This window comes from Stomoxys calcitrans, chromosome 3 (genome assembly GCF_963082655.1).
Source record: "Stomoxys calcitrans chromosome 3, idStoCalc2.1, whole genome shotgun sequence".
NCBI classification, from domain to species: domain Eukaryota; kingdom Metazoa; phylum Arthropoda; class Insecta; order Diptera; family Muscidae; genus Stomoxys; species Stomoxys calcitrans.
This window is the reverse complement of record NC_081554.1, coordinates 17,733,974-17,750,050: the sequence shown is the minus strand read 5'-3', so window position 1 is coordinate 17,750,050 and position 16,077 is coordinate 17,733,974. Positions and strand designations below refer to the sequence as shown.

General features: G+C 38.4%; 1 protein-coding gene across 1 annotated transcript in view; it reads left to right on the top strand.

Moving 5' to 3' along the window:
- Positions 1 to 4,898: 4,898 nt before the first annotated feature.
- LOC106080950 (protein Star) overlaps positions 4,899 to 16,077 on the top strand; it is a 107,332-nt gene continuing 96,153 nt past the window's right edge. The window contains exon 1 of the mRNA XM_013242577.2: positions 4,899 to 6,084. The gene's annotated coding sequence lies outside the window, so the exon portion shown is untranslated. The remainder of the gene's footprint in view (positions 6,085 to 16,077) is intronic.

Sequence of the window (16,077 nt, the reverse complement as noted above, 5' to 3'; positions counted from 1 at the left end):
TAAAACGCTCTTTCCGCTAAATACTTTGTGTTTTAACTTTGGCAGCACTGACACGCATCAAATATCAACAAAACAAATAAAATAAGTCATTCTAATTTTAAATAAACGCTTCTTGGAGTTCATAAACTATGCTATTTTTGAAATCACATATGACATGTCTGATCGTGTAATGACAACTTTAGCTAGTTGGGGATATCAATTTCTCCATTCCATCTCATGACGAAACAGTTAAAGGTGGTCTCATTTAAACTTTTTTTTTTGTGTTGTCGGAAAAAAATTGGCGTTGCAGATAAGGCATCAGAAGCCAGGTTAGTAGCGATGGATGTAGAAACACATCTACATCATGGATGCAAAACACAAAAGAGACACACACAGTGGCTCCGCCATACAGCGACAGTGGTGCAAAGTAAAGATCGCTCCTCCTTGGACCTGGTGTGAGTGGTAACGCCTTGAGTTTGTAGACTACCAACTGGATATAAAGAATAAAATTGCAGGCCAGCTGCTGTAAAGACGAAGAAACAGGGAAATTATAACAAACGCCATCACAGATAACATCCAATATAAACTCCATAAAAACGATAGCATATTAAAACATGTGCAAACAGCATTCAAAATTAAATATCACAGTTCATTCATCTCCAAACGACCATGGGAGAAAAACATATTCTCATCTCTCATTTAAACAAGAAACACAAATCATAAGGTGCAATCGGTCATCTTGTCATCAAGCTGATCGACGGTTTGCCAACACGCACAAAAGAATTTGTGTGCGTGTGGGTATACTTGTGCGCATATGAGCAGAGAATATGCGAGAAACAAAACAACAAAGAGAATGGAAACAATAATTTGGCATCTTAATGCTGTCAAACCTGGCCGGCTGTTAAAAACTGAAAAATCTCACATTTTAATACTTAATAACCATAGCCCGCCGTTAACAGCGGTTCGCGTGAGACCACCTTATTAAATCCGCCTTGATACAAACTCAAGTTTCTTTCGCGTAAGAAAATGACTTGTTGCACAGCGACAGTGGTTGCGCTCTCAATGGGCGTCGCGAAACGTAAATTTTCCCTAGATGAAAAAACAAGTTATGACGAAACGAACACATTTCGGCAAAATCTCCCGTTTGTTTTTTATATGGAGTTCAACGCGAAAAACGAATATAGTACCGGCCTTAAGCTGGAGAATCCGCTGGACTGGTAAATAAAACAAACCAGCTGTAATCAACAAGTATACATAATGTACTGTAATCAACAAGTATATGTAATATACAATCATGATGTGCCGTATAAATAGCCAATAATCATGGTGATATCTGAGAGCTAATAGTTCCTGTGAATGAAGAAACCAACGGGCCGTTGCTTTCCACTACTTTCGTTAGAGGGAGAGAGAGAGAAAGCTAGTCCAGGCTCCCTTGTCCCTGTCGCATCATAGTGAAGAATAACTTACATACATAAGGTTAGCTGGTTCCTCAACAAACGAATTTATTCGTAAACATCATCTCGTAAAAGAAGCAGCCTCCGCGAAATTTTTTGTGATAGTTATCGAACCACCGACGTTGTTTTTTGAGTGAACACATAAGGAGCTTGTTGTTTACGAATGAAGTGGATAAAGGAATCCGTTCACTACGGTGCGACAGGGAGAACAGAACAGAAGATGTACTTTCTCTCTCTCTTTATCATGCCCTTATGCTAAAGCTGCTATTACACGGCATGTAGTTGTTATATGACATGCCACTTTTTGTATTCACATGTTATTTTAAATATTTGTCACAATTTTCAATTTCGAATAATAGCAATCTCCCAGGATTCACTAATAGAAGGTTAGATCACTTGCGAAAACATAAAGTGGTTAGGCCAAGTGAGGATGTCAAATCTGCCGATTGAAAATGGCATCAAATAGGCGAAAACGTAAACAAAGAATGAATGTAAAAAGAGAACAAGTTGACATCCTCAATGCCATGTACTACCAAAAGTTCAAAAAATTTTATGTCGGCTGATCGCTTGGCTTAACCTTATTCAGTGAATCTTGGCAATTGGCGTAGAGGGTTGTTTTTTACACTGCTGTGCAAACCGAAAATTTTTTTTAACATTGACAAATTTTGACGTTTGTCAAAAGGAAAGGCCTGAGGGTTCAGGAAAAAGCCTGAACACAATAAATATTTGCGTAATGAATATTTTTCAAAAATATTTTCCTTTACTGCTAGCAGTTATATTGCAAATGCGAACGTTGCAATATGGAGATATTTTAGGTCTTGCTTTGGAAGAGAGGGAATCACGGCGAGTACGACAAGTAATGTTATTGTAAATGCAAATTTGCTTATATTCTTGGTGCTTACCAAGATTTAAAGTTGGTAGTGCGTCCTTACGGAGCCACCGCTTTATGAAGCAGTCAGGCTCAAAGTGGCGACAACAAATACGCGTGCCACTTTTTATTACATTTATTACATTGCGCTCAATACGTAGATTCACGCACCACGCATCTATCGCATCCGCAGGGAATGCAACAAAGTGGACGTCCGATACGCCCAATTGTTGTTCACGGCCACATAAAACGTACTTCGTATTTTTTTTATCACTATGGAAAATGCTTTAATTTTGCGCCTTTTTCCCTGACAGCGCGCCAAAAACCGATAATCAAGCTCATAGAGCTTTCCTAAAGTATTTTTTTTTTTTTGGAAAATGCTTTAATTTTGCGCCCTTTTTCCCTGAAGGCGCGCCAAAAAACCGATAATCAAGCTCACAGAGTTTTCCTAAATATTTTGTCATCACAGAACGGATCCATCCCACGATTGAACACTTGGCAGATTAAAGCCAATTTTCCATGACTAATTGGCCAATAATTGTAGTCAAATTTAGTTAAGCACACAATTTCATGCGATACCGAATATTTAAATAAAATGCAATATACGCATGAAATTGGGTTGTTAACTAAATCCTTTCTTTGGAGCACTATAATAACACTCCAAATCTTGAGTTGCACTTTTTTTTCCACAGCCACATGACAAGGCCACGTAAACACTAATTTTTTAACACTTAAACACTTTTTAAACTCTTTATAATAAACCAAATGAATAAATCCAAGAACTACGTCTAATAGTCGAGGTGCATTGGATTTAATCATATTTTTTGAACAAAATTATATATATTTTTTTTAACAATTAAGCACAGTCACTAATTATTTTTCACTCGGGAAGACCAGTTATTTTTATTTCATGATCTTAACAATTAAAAAGTGATTAAATTCAAGGTAACTTCGAAGTTCCCTGAATTTAATCACTTTCTTTAATTTTTTTATGCAATATATATTAAACAAATCACATTTTATTAGTTTTTTACTAAGCGATTGAAAACATTGACTTCACGAAACGCGAAAAAAAAATGCTTGAACAATGCCCTGAGCAGAACAAAGAAAACCTCAAAATGTTGCATCCCGTATGCAATATGCATGGTATTTATCGGTGGCTTTTTTATGATATTTTTGAGAAGAAGCACAAAATCTCTCTTCTTCTTTGTAACCTCTTTGGCCTTTATATAATTCATCATTTTTGCTATCGCATCTGTATGTTATTTTCATATGAAATAGCCTAAACGTGTGAGCAAATTTTATGTTTTATGAGTAAAAATTGTTCAAGTTGTGAAAAAAGTGGTTAAAACATAAATCTTTGTTTGTTTCTCTTTCGAGACGAGCTTAATGTTCGGAGATTTTCTTTGCAAACGGATAAAGAAAGCTAGAAATCGCAACACACACCAACCACTATGAGACGCGTTTCGGAATTTGGTTACAATTACTCATCAGCATTGGTACGTTGCAGGATTCACTAATAGAAGGTTAGGTCACATGTAAAAACATAAAGTGGATAGGCCCCATAAACATCATTAAGGATGTCAAATCTGACGATTGAAAATGTCATCATATAGGAGAAAATGTAAACAAAGAATGAATGTAAAAAGAGAACAAGTTGGCATCCTCAATGCCAAGTACTGTCAAATATTAAAAAAAAAGTATATCGGCTGATCGCTTGGCTTAACCTTATTCAGTGAATCCTGGGTACGTTGGTATGTTGTACTTATATCACATTTATTGCGGCCTCAAATTAAACAATTTAATTTGAGATTGCTTTCATTCGACTGACAACAAAAACAGCTGATTTCTTTATGTTTTGTCAGACGGAATAAAGCACGCTCGCAATCAAAAAGTTACATATGCTATTTTGAAAATTGACCTTCATATCAGGATTCAGTGAATCCTGCCTTCATATGTTAGTTTCATTTGTATCACACGACATGTGCTAAATTTGACATGTCATAAGATACCTACATACCGTGTAATAGTCTTAAAGCTACCATTACACGATTAGACATGTCCCATGTAATGTCAAAAATAGCAACTCTGAAAGTTGTACACATCGCGTGGTACGTACTAAAAATTTTATATGACAAATGGACATCGGAATGAATATGCCTTTTTCGATTAAATCGAGCTTTTATTTAATCGAATATACCTGTTGACACATATCTATACAAAAAGATTAGTACATATGAGAATACATGCCAATTAGAGAACTTCTATTCGTATATGACGTGCATACGACATGTTTTATGAATGCAGAAAGTGACAGCTCATATGACATGCCTTATCGTCTAATTGCAGCTTAAGTGATTTGCATGACATTTTATAACATTTTGCGGATTTGACACTCCGGAATGATCGGCGTTTGCCTCCCATGACATTTGTATGAATGGGCCGTTGCTTCGCACCACTTTCGTTAGAGGGAGAGAGAGTGAAACCATAACCGGTTGTCCCAGTCGCACCGTAGTGAACATCACACATCCATACATAAATATGGTCTTCGTCGTAATTATTGGTTCCTCAACGAACGAATTCATTCGTAAACATCATCTCGTAAAACAAGCAACCTCCGCGCAAAAAATTTTTTTTGTTAACTACTATTAACAACGACGTTTAAACTATTAAACGTTGTAGTATCAAGTGCGGAAAACGGTTGAATGAAGTGCGGAATTAGGTGTGCAACGACGACGCGGCATAAAAAAAGAAATACGAATACAATAATCTAAAAATTTTTGTAATAAATTATAAAGCAAAACTATTGAAACGTTGTAGAAAGCCCCAAACAATTATTTTTCGGTTGAATTAAGTGCCTGTGTGTTAAGAAACGGTAGAGATATAGAAATAAGAATGTGTAGAAATCTACCATAAACGACGAAAAATTACGAAAGAAGAAAGAGAAAAAATTGGAAATTAACAAAAAAACAAGTGCCAGTGTGAATGCAAAGAAAAATTCATGGATTACAATGTCACAAACCCAATGAAGAAGCTGGAATTACGAAAATATCGTTTAAATAAATTGGAAATCTAATAGAAAATTAAAATAAAATTTGACGTTGTTTCTTCATATTTACCTATTTACCACACATATTTCTACACGCACACATTCGTACACAAAAAAAATTATTATGCTCTCACCCTGTTGTGTGTAGCAGTAGTACAACAAGAAAAAAAACTTGTGAGATTAACGCGTGTGTAAGCGAAAAAGAGTGAATGAGCTAGAGAGAGAGAGAGGGCGTAAGAGTGTAAACATTTATACCTGGATTTTTTAAATGTTTTTTTTTTTGTTTCCTTCAATTGACAATAGAATAGGAAATATAAAAAAGAATTAATATACACGAAAAAAAGAATGGTGTTATAATCGAAAATATTTGTGTGGCTATCGATAACAACGGAGCCAATAGCTAAAAACGTTAAACTTCGCGTAAATCTCTTTCATATACCTATATGTTGGTGGTGGATTGTGCCAAAAAGCCGGTCACCTTGCAGTCATCATCGTGTATTTATTTGCTGTGCTGCCCTGTTATAATTGTCTTATAACTACTAAAAGCAGGTGCCACTTAGGGGCTCTTTAGTGTAATCACTTCAATTTTTCAAAAACTTAAACATTTTGTTGGCATTTCTTACCATCAGCTGTGTGTCTTCTTCCACAATTGGATTAAAGATAAAACAACAAAACATCAAAAATACACAGAAAAGGATTAACCAACAAAACTTATCACAGTACAGCACAAATAGGTAAGTTTTAGTGATACCATCAATCGGTTAGATGATATTCCTTTACAGAATTTGAAACCCAGTTTCTCGAGAAAATCAACAATTCTTTAAATTTTTGTATGCCTTTCTACTGACGCAATGACTATGAACTCAGTTTTTAAGGTTTGGATATGAATGAAGGAAACATTTACTATGCCATGCAAATTTGCCCATGGATATTCCATTAAGGAACAGGGGATACTTCTCACAGATCAATTAGTGCCATCCGATGCAAGTTTTAAGATCAATGATAAGGTATCTCTTTTTTTATAGACAAGTCTAAACGGCATGCCCCAATGTGGCACCTCAAAAGTACCTCAAAATTTCGCCAGCATTAGAAGAGGATAATCGCCGAAAAATTTTTTCTTGTGTTCTCACCATAATTCGAACCAAGGCACAGTGACGCCAACAATTTACCTACAAAAAACATAAAAAAGTTGTAAAAAGTGTAAAAAAAGGTACATGCTGAATGAATTGTAATTGTTAATCGGCCACTTGAACATTTGTGAGGTACTATGCCATGTAAAACTTCTGTCCAAAGAGGTGTCGCACTGCGGCACGCCGTTCGGACTCGGCTATAAAAGGAAGGCCCCTTATCATTGAGCTTAAACTTGAATCGGACTGCACTCATTGATATGTGAGAAGTTTGCCCCTGTTCCTTAGTGGAATGTTCATGGGCAAAATTTGCAAAATCGGCCACTTGTGGCTTATATTTGCATAATAAACAATTAAAAAAAATAAATAAAAGAAGCACTAACTTTGTTTTATGAAAACTTTGCTAATAGGTGTATAATTCTAATGAAAAAACGTGGCTTAGCAATAGAATTGTTCTTGAAATAAATCAAAAATCCAAGATTTGATGAAAAGTAAAGGGGTGTTGCCAACGAATGGTTTCGCTTTGTTCGTCCAGCTGATTATTTGATTGACCTGTCAGGACGTTTAGTTCAAATCCCAAGTAGAACCTTAGAAAAGTATTCAATAGTGGTTTTGTTGTTGTAGCAGTGGCGGCAGACACTGAGGTGGCTGCCCTTGGCGATGAAGAACTCCTTCGGGTAAATCGGGTTGCAGTGGTTTTGTTGTTGGTCTTATTGTTAAAAGACTCCACCGGGTCAATCCGTTACGTACAACTGGCTGCCATGGTTTTCTCTTCATTTAGTAGTAATTTTCCTCTCATTGGTGATGTATTTAGCCCTTAGGACTTTTCTATGAAGAATGTGCCGTTATGTGCAGCACGCCGTTCGTACTCAGCAAAGATTGTTCCCTGATCATTGGGCTAAAACTTTAATTAATATGAGGGATGTATCTCCTATTCCTTCAAGGAATGTCTGTTAAATGAAATATTCTAGTACTAGCTCTTGTGATAAAAAGCTACAGCAAAAACCTAAATTTACAAGAAGGGTCAAAAAAACTAACTAAAAATTCGAAAAGCGTCCACTTAGTGCCTTTTTTTGGACCTAGCACTAGGTGGTACCTTTTCGGCGTTTTGATTGCCTAAAAAGCACTAAATTTTGTGCGAAAAGCACCAAATGCCTAGCATCCCTGCCTAGTCATTTGGCGTTAAAGACGGCCATGCTAACCTCTATGCTACGATGGCCTCCATTGCTATGACATATGTACATACATTCAAATAGAATATATGTCCCAAAAATAATATTATGCAAAAACCTTACACTTCTCCCAATACATACTGTTTCAAAAACCCCATTAAAGAATTTTTCGTCGATTTTTCTAAGACAATTTTTATCGCAATTGACAGGTATGTCTTGAAACTAGCAAACACCATGTCTTATCTGGAAATTGGAATGTTGCCATTTCATAATATTGCTTAGGTATTTCGCATTTAAGTACCTATTATTTCTTATAATATAACTGATTAGGTTATCATGACATCTCATACCAGCGAACAACTTCTACGTTCACACTCCAGCAGACATATATTATATTCTGGCTAAACTTGGAAAATGCGACCTTAGACACATAGAGTACTTTTTGGGGGCGCCATTTCATCATATACCAAATTTTATCATAGGTGGTGTGGATTTTGGAAGTGCTAAAATCAGCGCCAAACTTTTCCTATTATTCACCATAAGGGGCACTTGCTTTGAAAACAGGGGATTTTGGGTAAGGGAACGAAATCTCCAACAAAAAATTACCATAATCGATTGAAAATTTGCTAAATCCCTTTCAGAGTTCATTCACAGTACTCTCAAAATTCTCTCTTCTCTCAATTTTCTTCGTTTATTTCTAATCTATGCACCTAGCGCATTTAAAAAGAGTCGGAAAGCACATCTTTAGTATTGAACATCTGTGGCTTCAAGAACATTTCACCAGGAAATGCGGCGCAAAGGCGACTGTTGAACTAGATCAGTGTGTAATTTCAGGTCTTCTGAGGAACATCTAAATACGTACTCGAATATCTTTAACTTTTTTAAGCTCAAAAAACCACGTTTTTGAATATGCTTCAGCTATCCTGATAGTTTAAGAGGAATATTGACGATCAGGAATAAAAGATAGAATGATACTCAAATAGAACTTCTCGATCAGCAGACAAGTCTAACAATGTTAATCTTGATACAGTTGTCATTCTGTTAGATATGAGTATTTACTTGCCAACAAAGGGGAATAGCTAATGGTACTATTGAGTTCAAATTACGCGTCCAAGAGGTAAGTTCCATTGAGGTGGCAACAGAAAAATATTCAAAGAACAGGAGGAACTTATATCGATAGAACATGGACTAAAACGAAATTACTGGCGTAGTTATCAATATGACAGCCACAAATTTCAGGGATTGGAAAAACATGCAAGTCATCAGTCCAAGTCCTCCAGTGTTGGGGATAGGAATATATCCAATGGAATAAGTGAATTATAATTTTAATAAGACAAACACAAGATAGCCCAGGGTTTGCAATCACAGCGATCCACCAGCGTTGAACTATTTTGGGTTAAATTGGGTATTGGTTGCAGCCTATAAACTGTTGCAACGTCAATGTCAGACACTGTCCATACATGCGCAAAGTTTTTAATGCGATAGCTAAAGTTCCTGTGAGTTGGCAAAGAATCTAGACTTCAGCCAGCGTATAAAATTGTAGGTACGGGACAAGGGTGTGATCTTTAAAATAACTGATTTCCTCATTTAACATACATCCAAGGAAGATTCTAGAGTTGGTGAGCAGAAGGTTACACCCGTGATGTGATCCAACTTGTACTGGATTTGAAAGAAATGCACTTTTGATAGGTGGTGGCTGTTGAGGCCATATTCGCACGTCAAGACGGCGATCCTCGTTAAGCTCGCTTTGGTCCACACGACCGATCGCCTCGGGAACGATAGCCATTGGCTATTTGTAGGCGCCAATAAGTTACTGAGGAATTCCACTCGCTACCACTGATTGTCCGCATCTATAGTTTTAGCTTCTCCGTATGGAGCATTCCACTATCCGCAAACTGTGGATGCGCCCGGTTGCCCGCAGCTAAGCTTATGGTGACAGCATTGAACACTACAGCGATCGGACCTCAATGTTCCAGCCTGTGTGGTGATCACAGTTATCCCGTACCGGGATGTCTCCAGGTCTTCCGGGATAGTTGACTTCTCTCTACGAGCCGGATTTTCTCTTCTAAGATGTCGTATGAGGAGGATTTTGGATTTGCCGCAGGGGGACTTTGGGTCTCCTTGAGTTTACCGTAGTAGATCCTATCGGCACGGGATAGCACAGGCTGTAACATTGAGTTCCGATCTGTGATGTGTTCATTGCTGTTACGAGAAGCCTAGCTGCGAGCTACTGGGCGCTTTCAAAGGTTGCGGATAGTGAAATGCTCCATAGTAGCTGTATTTGCAGTCGCGGACAATCAGCGGTATCGAGTGGAGAATCTCAGTTGTTGTTGTTGTAGTAGCAGTGTGTGGTACACTGAGGCGGCAACCCTTGCCGATGAAGGAATTCATCGGGTCAATCCGGTACATACAACGAGCTGCCATGGGATAAGGAGAGTTTCAGGGAGAGGCACCGGCTATTGCACAAATACTGAGTGCCTATGATGCTCAATATGAGAAGGCGAGTTATTGGTGCCTTTAAATAAGAGTACTAAACCTTTGTATGGTGGGGAAGCATCATCGTAAAGTACTATGAAAACGGGATTAACGAATACAGTCGTGACCGACGCTCGCTCAAAGTCGAATTCTATGAATATCGTACAAAAACGGCCTTTGTACCAGAGAACAATGATGCCATTCGTGATCTTATAATGCCATTCTTCCACCAGCATACATTTGATATTGTGTATACACCTTGCCGTACAAAGGATTGGTTCTTCCTGCACAAAAATGCGAAGAAATGACGAAAAATACGGTCGCGGTGCTGCAAGATATGTTTATAAGACAGTCACAGGTGACGAATTGTGGATCGATGCGTATGAGTCCGAAACAAAACAACAATCGACCTTCGAAATTGAGCAAAATACAACGAAAGTTCTTTGTGGAAGGAGCACTTCGAAATAAATGGTCACCTGTTTCTTTGGCAAAACTGGTCATATGGCGACTGTTCCACTTGAGCAACATAGGACGGTCAACTCTGAGTGATACATCATAATTTGATTTTCTGAGGTCTTGGGAGAAAAACGAACAAGAGGAGACGAATCATTGTTAACAATGACAATGCGAATTAGCGCCTGTTTGACCGGCCAAAGCGTCGAATTGATGTGTCATCCGCCGTACAGGCCTGACTTGGCATCCAATGACGTCTTTTTTTTGATGCCGCATAATACTATTAAAATGCGTGGCCAATGATTTTCGGCGCAGGAAAATGCTGTTAAAGCGTTCAATAACCATATTTTATAGGTGTCTCAATCGGAGTGGAAAAAGTGCTTCGACAATTGGTTTGAGGACATGCAAAAGTCTATAAATTATGCTGGAGGATACTTTGAAAAACATTGAAACCATTTATTATGATAAAAAATTGCACTAGGCTGGAAATTTATATACCAGCCCTCGTATAGCATTCATTTCTCTTTTAAAATGTTAACTTTTCTACGCCAAAAGATACTTGTCCAAAATATATCCCTCAAATCTTTTATCTTACTGGAATTGTCCTTTTCGATCACTGGCTTCCCAGAAGACCAAAATCCCTTTCGACTTCGTGCCAACTTCCTGTTTCCCACAACGAAATGTAACGCATTTATTCGCATACACACCCACACTCACACACATAGGCAAAGAAACAGAAACCATACACCTAGAAAAAAACACAAGTGAATGGTGTTTGAAAACAAAAAAAAAATGGAAATTTTGGCGCATTTTCCGGTGCTTACCAAACACCAGTGAAAAAAAATACATAGCCACAGACAACAAGGAAGAGCAAAAATTCACATGCTCAATGGAAATGACAACAACAATTACAAGAAACAGGTAAATAAATGTTGGTCTTAAAACAAAACATGGACAGACCCAAAAAGATCAGCTAAGCAAATACCACTACCACCACTGGTAGTCAGCACCATCAGCAATGACACTGCACTGCCCCTGCTATCACCATCGTCAACATCAACGGCCATAAAAGGTAACCATGAAGAACCACTGCATAGATTTTGCTAAATAGATAAACAACAGGAAAGTGCATTTGTCGTTGTTTCCCAAAATAAAAAAAAAAACAGCAACACCACAGAAAGAAAACAACCTAAATATGTAACGAAAAGAACATTCATTGCAACAACTTTTGTTGTTGTAACCAAGAAAAAATTGGTACATAAACAACAAATATTTATGGAAACCCTGCTGAAACGAAAACAACAACAACCTGAAACATGCCGAAAAGTTATGAAACCCATGTATTGTAGTAGGTATATTTGAGAGTGGCGGCGGTGTCGGCTGCGGCGTGTGTATGCCTTTCGAGGAACCCCCGGCTTCCTTAATGGGTCGCTCACGGTAACCATGTGAACTGTCAAACTGTCGAATACACTTCTATTCGCCTATCAACGAATGAACGAAAAAAAAAAGAATTCAAACGAATTTGTTGCCACACACACACACACAGGCACAAACATAAATTGGAGAGTTGAGGAAAATACCCTTAATTCGTTTAATGTAAAACAGTGCAATAATGGCCTACTGCTGAGAGCATACATATATTGTTATAGGCCAACAACAAACAATGAGTAAGTATGTAGAAGACAAATTGAGTTTGGCGACAATCTTAGCTTTACAAATCTCTAGTTAACAAACTGCGATAAACGCAGCCGATGAAGATGGGAAGCGAATAACTGCGTTTTAGCAATTAAGGTTCTCTTTTTTGGTTTCTTATTCCTCCTTCTCCCTGTCTCCACATATGTGAAAATTCATTTCCTGTGGAGTTTAATCTGAGAATGGCGACAACCATTATATTGGTGAAGGAAACATGAAGAGATGGGGAAAAAAAGGAAACAGCCCATACAAATGCTTGCCAAATTTGCAAGACATTGGGAGCATTCACTCTCTTACTCACATGTTTACATGGGAGAAGAAGCTGAGCAAATAGTTGAATGGTGGTGTAATGGTGCCAGAAAAATGAGGCTAAAAGTTCAATTTTCATTTGAAATGGCAATTCAAAGTTGGCTATAAAAATATAAAACTCCAGCAATAGTGGCACCTTTGGCTTATATAAACACATCCAATGGTATACACAGTGTGTATGTGCTGTGACTATGTTCACCTACAGTTCAAGGATTGAGATATTTATCATATATGAAGTTCCCTGCCTTCGCTTCTATTTACTAGTAGAGCTGGCCCAGTTAATGGAATTATCATGTAATTATGATTGGTGGCTTGGCTTTTAGTTTCTCCCCCTAAGAGGGCGTTGAATATTTGCAGTAGTATTTGCTTGGACAGTGACAAGTTTTGACCCCCATAGATTTTTCTTTTTCATTCCTAATTCTTGCAGTTTGCCTTGAGGGGGTGCTATAACTTTGGTATCTTGATTCCTAGCTCCTTTTCTCTAAGTTTGATTTGGCAATTTTTCATGTGGGCTGTGTTTTTTTTTTCTTTAGTTTCCACCTCCTTTCTACCCCCTTTGCTAGGTCACGTATTTCATAACATTTCAATTTCATTTGTTTTGTATTAGATTTTTGTCTACTCCCACAAAGAGTATGAGGCGCTGCGTGTGATTTAAAGCATTTCGTATTTCCCTTGCCCAATGTGGTGATTAAGCTGTTTTTGCTGACTGTTTCCCCGTTTATGCCATGTTTGGCAAGTCATACTTGGAAGAGTCTTAACCCCCATGGTTTTAGAAAATTCCTTTCCGCCCTAAACAGGGGGTTGCCAATGGATTACCGACAATTTTATCTGCCTCTGGGCACATAATGTCATTATCAGACCGCATAACTTGTAGTTTTGAAGCTCAAAGACTTCTGCTTTGCACTGGAGACCGAAATCTGGTGCTTGCCTTGATTAGAAAGTCAGAAATGGCTTTCCTGCAGATGCAGTCACTTCAATGCCAATCGGCGCGGAGGCACTAATAATTTATGAAATATATTTATGTTTCAAAAAAAAATCCTACAGAGCTAGGATTGATGGCGGATGTGTGTCCCGATTGTAACTCGGCACCGCACGCCAAATTTTTAATTGTGCACCCAATTCTTAGTAGAAGCTGGGTGAGGTTGAGCTGCAGCTGTCTCCGGAGGCCAAGTAGCTGGGCGTGATTCTTGATCAGAGTCAAAGGTGTAGATGGAACGTCGGGAAAGGGGTAAAAGGGGACTGAAAACGTTAAACGCCTATCACAGCCGGATAAAAAGGAGTTGGATCTTAAGCTGTGGACGGCTCACGGGATATTTAGGATGGTTCTAAGGCAAAATGTAGCTCCCCAACTGTGGGGAAGGAAGGTATTAAAGGGACTAATTGCGCTTTATTCCCGTTGCAACTCGATAGCAATGAGTTGGGGTCTTAGCCATGAACGGCACACTGTATGTTTAAGGCGGTTGCTCAGCCGATTCTTACCTACATATGTCTGATGTGGCATCGGACTCTGAAGAATACCGTGCCTTTGCTAATGGGAAGGCAAGAAGTAGTTCCCTGAGAGAGGAGCTGAATGTCATAATCGATCTTTGCACCTATATGTTTGGTGTGTGGCAACGACAATTTATCTTTGGGCATTCTGCTGTTTTGCTGATGCGGAATGGCGGCTTGGTTTATGCGGCACGACGGATTATTAACCAGGGTAGTCCTCCCGTGATGACAATTTGGGCGTAGTTTTCCCTAAATGGACGATTTTTACTACAATAAGGTGTGGGTTGGTGCTGTGGCTTGCAGAGTGACGAAAGCTCTGTTTAATTTCTGTATACTGATTGATCATAGTTACGTCAGGTCGTTGACGACGCGATGGCTGCCAGCAATTCCAAAGGAGAAGACAAAGACTAATGGGTGAACAAATTTTTTCTTGCCTAGTTTCCTTACAGGCATTGAGTCCTCTTGCCATTCTGAAGTTATGTAGGGCCGGGTTTTGCTTCGCCCTAATGAGGGGAATCTTTATCTACGTTTCCCCATCACTTTTTTCTATTCTACCTTTTTCTAGGGCGATCACAACAATGAACCTAAGTTGTCCTATTGAAGCTGCTAGCATCCGAAATAGCTAGTCGCGTACCCTCGAGCCTTACCTAACAGGTGGTCTTAGTCTTCTCTCCGATTTCTTCCTATTTACAGGTAGGTCGCTCATGAGTCAATATATGTCATCGACGTCTCATGATTAATGCAGGAATTCTTAGAAGGAATTTTAATACCAGGCGTTTTTGGCTATAAGCGAGTTTTTCATTTTTTCTCATACACAATTTTCAAACTTCATTTCCCTTGTTCGAATTGAAACACTTTTATTATGGCTAAATCTAATAACAATACGACAGTTATGTGCCGCTCTCTTATAAAGACACATTTTTAAGTGGGCTGTTGCTGCTGCTGCTGGTGATGTTGTTTAGGAAATTAGTCATTATTTGCTAAGACCAAAAGATAACCGTACTACCGTAATTTGTTTCTTGGTTCTGTTTGTTGTTTGTAAAACATAACCAACAACAACATAAAGCCAGCCAGTCAACAACTAGAGTCTGAATTAACTGTCTATAGGTGTCTCTGTTTCTTTTTGGTTTTTGTTTTTGTTATTTTGTCTTGTATGAGTAGTACCCCTTTTTCACCGGTATGAATATGACACATACGAAATTCGTAATGACCAACCAGCGACAAACACCCTCAATTCGGCATGACGTCAGTTTATGTTTTTTTTTAACTTAATTCTGTTGTGGTTTTCTTTCTCGCATTTCTGTTGCATGTGGTGGGGCGGCTAAAACTGTCAAAGACAGACGACGACGACGATGCGACACATTGTTGTGGTTTTGAAGAAATGAGACTAGGTATGTACCAATGACAATATTTTATGGATTGTAATTTAAACTTGAAATACATTTTTGCAAATGACCAGAAAAAAGCCACCGCCGACAAAAGATGGCAAATGTCTTTTTCCGTTGTTGATCAGCCAATGATCAGATAAAGAGAGTGAAGGTGAGAGCGAGAGAGCAAAAAAATGTTCAAAGGCCAAATAGAGCCCCAAATGGGAATGGGAAACAGCCGCCAATGTTGGTGTCAAGATCAATTCCAATTCAATTCATTCATAAAAATGATTGACTTTTTTTGAATTGTCTGTCTGTCTTTCTGCTAACCACAACGCTATCCACTATGGCATATCGGTTTGATTGTTTCCCGCCGCTTTTAACATAACATGGTTTCGCTGAGTGTGTGTGGTGCGGCGGCATGCTCAACGTGTTTGGGGGTTCCGGTTTCTTCTCGATTTACCTTTACTGTGTTTTTTGTTATTGTTAGCTGATTTTGTTGCTGTTTTGCATTCAGAGTTTTTTGTTGGCTGATTTTTAATGGCTTTGCTCAATAACTCAACGCCAACAACAAGTGTGTTGATGGGGCACATTTTAACTGTTTTATTGTTAATTTTTGGTTTGCCTCAAGATTTATTGGTGAT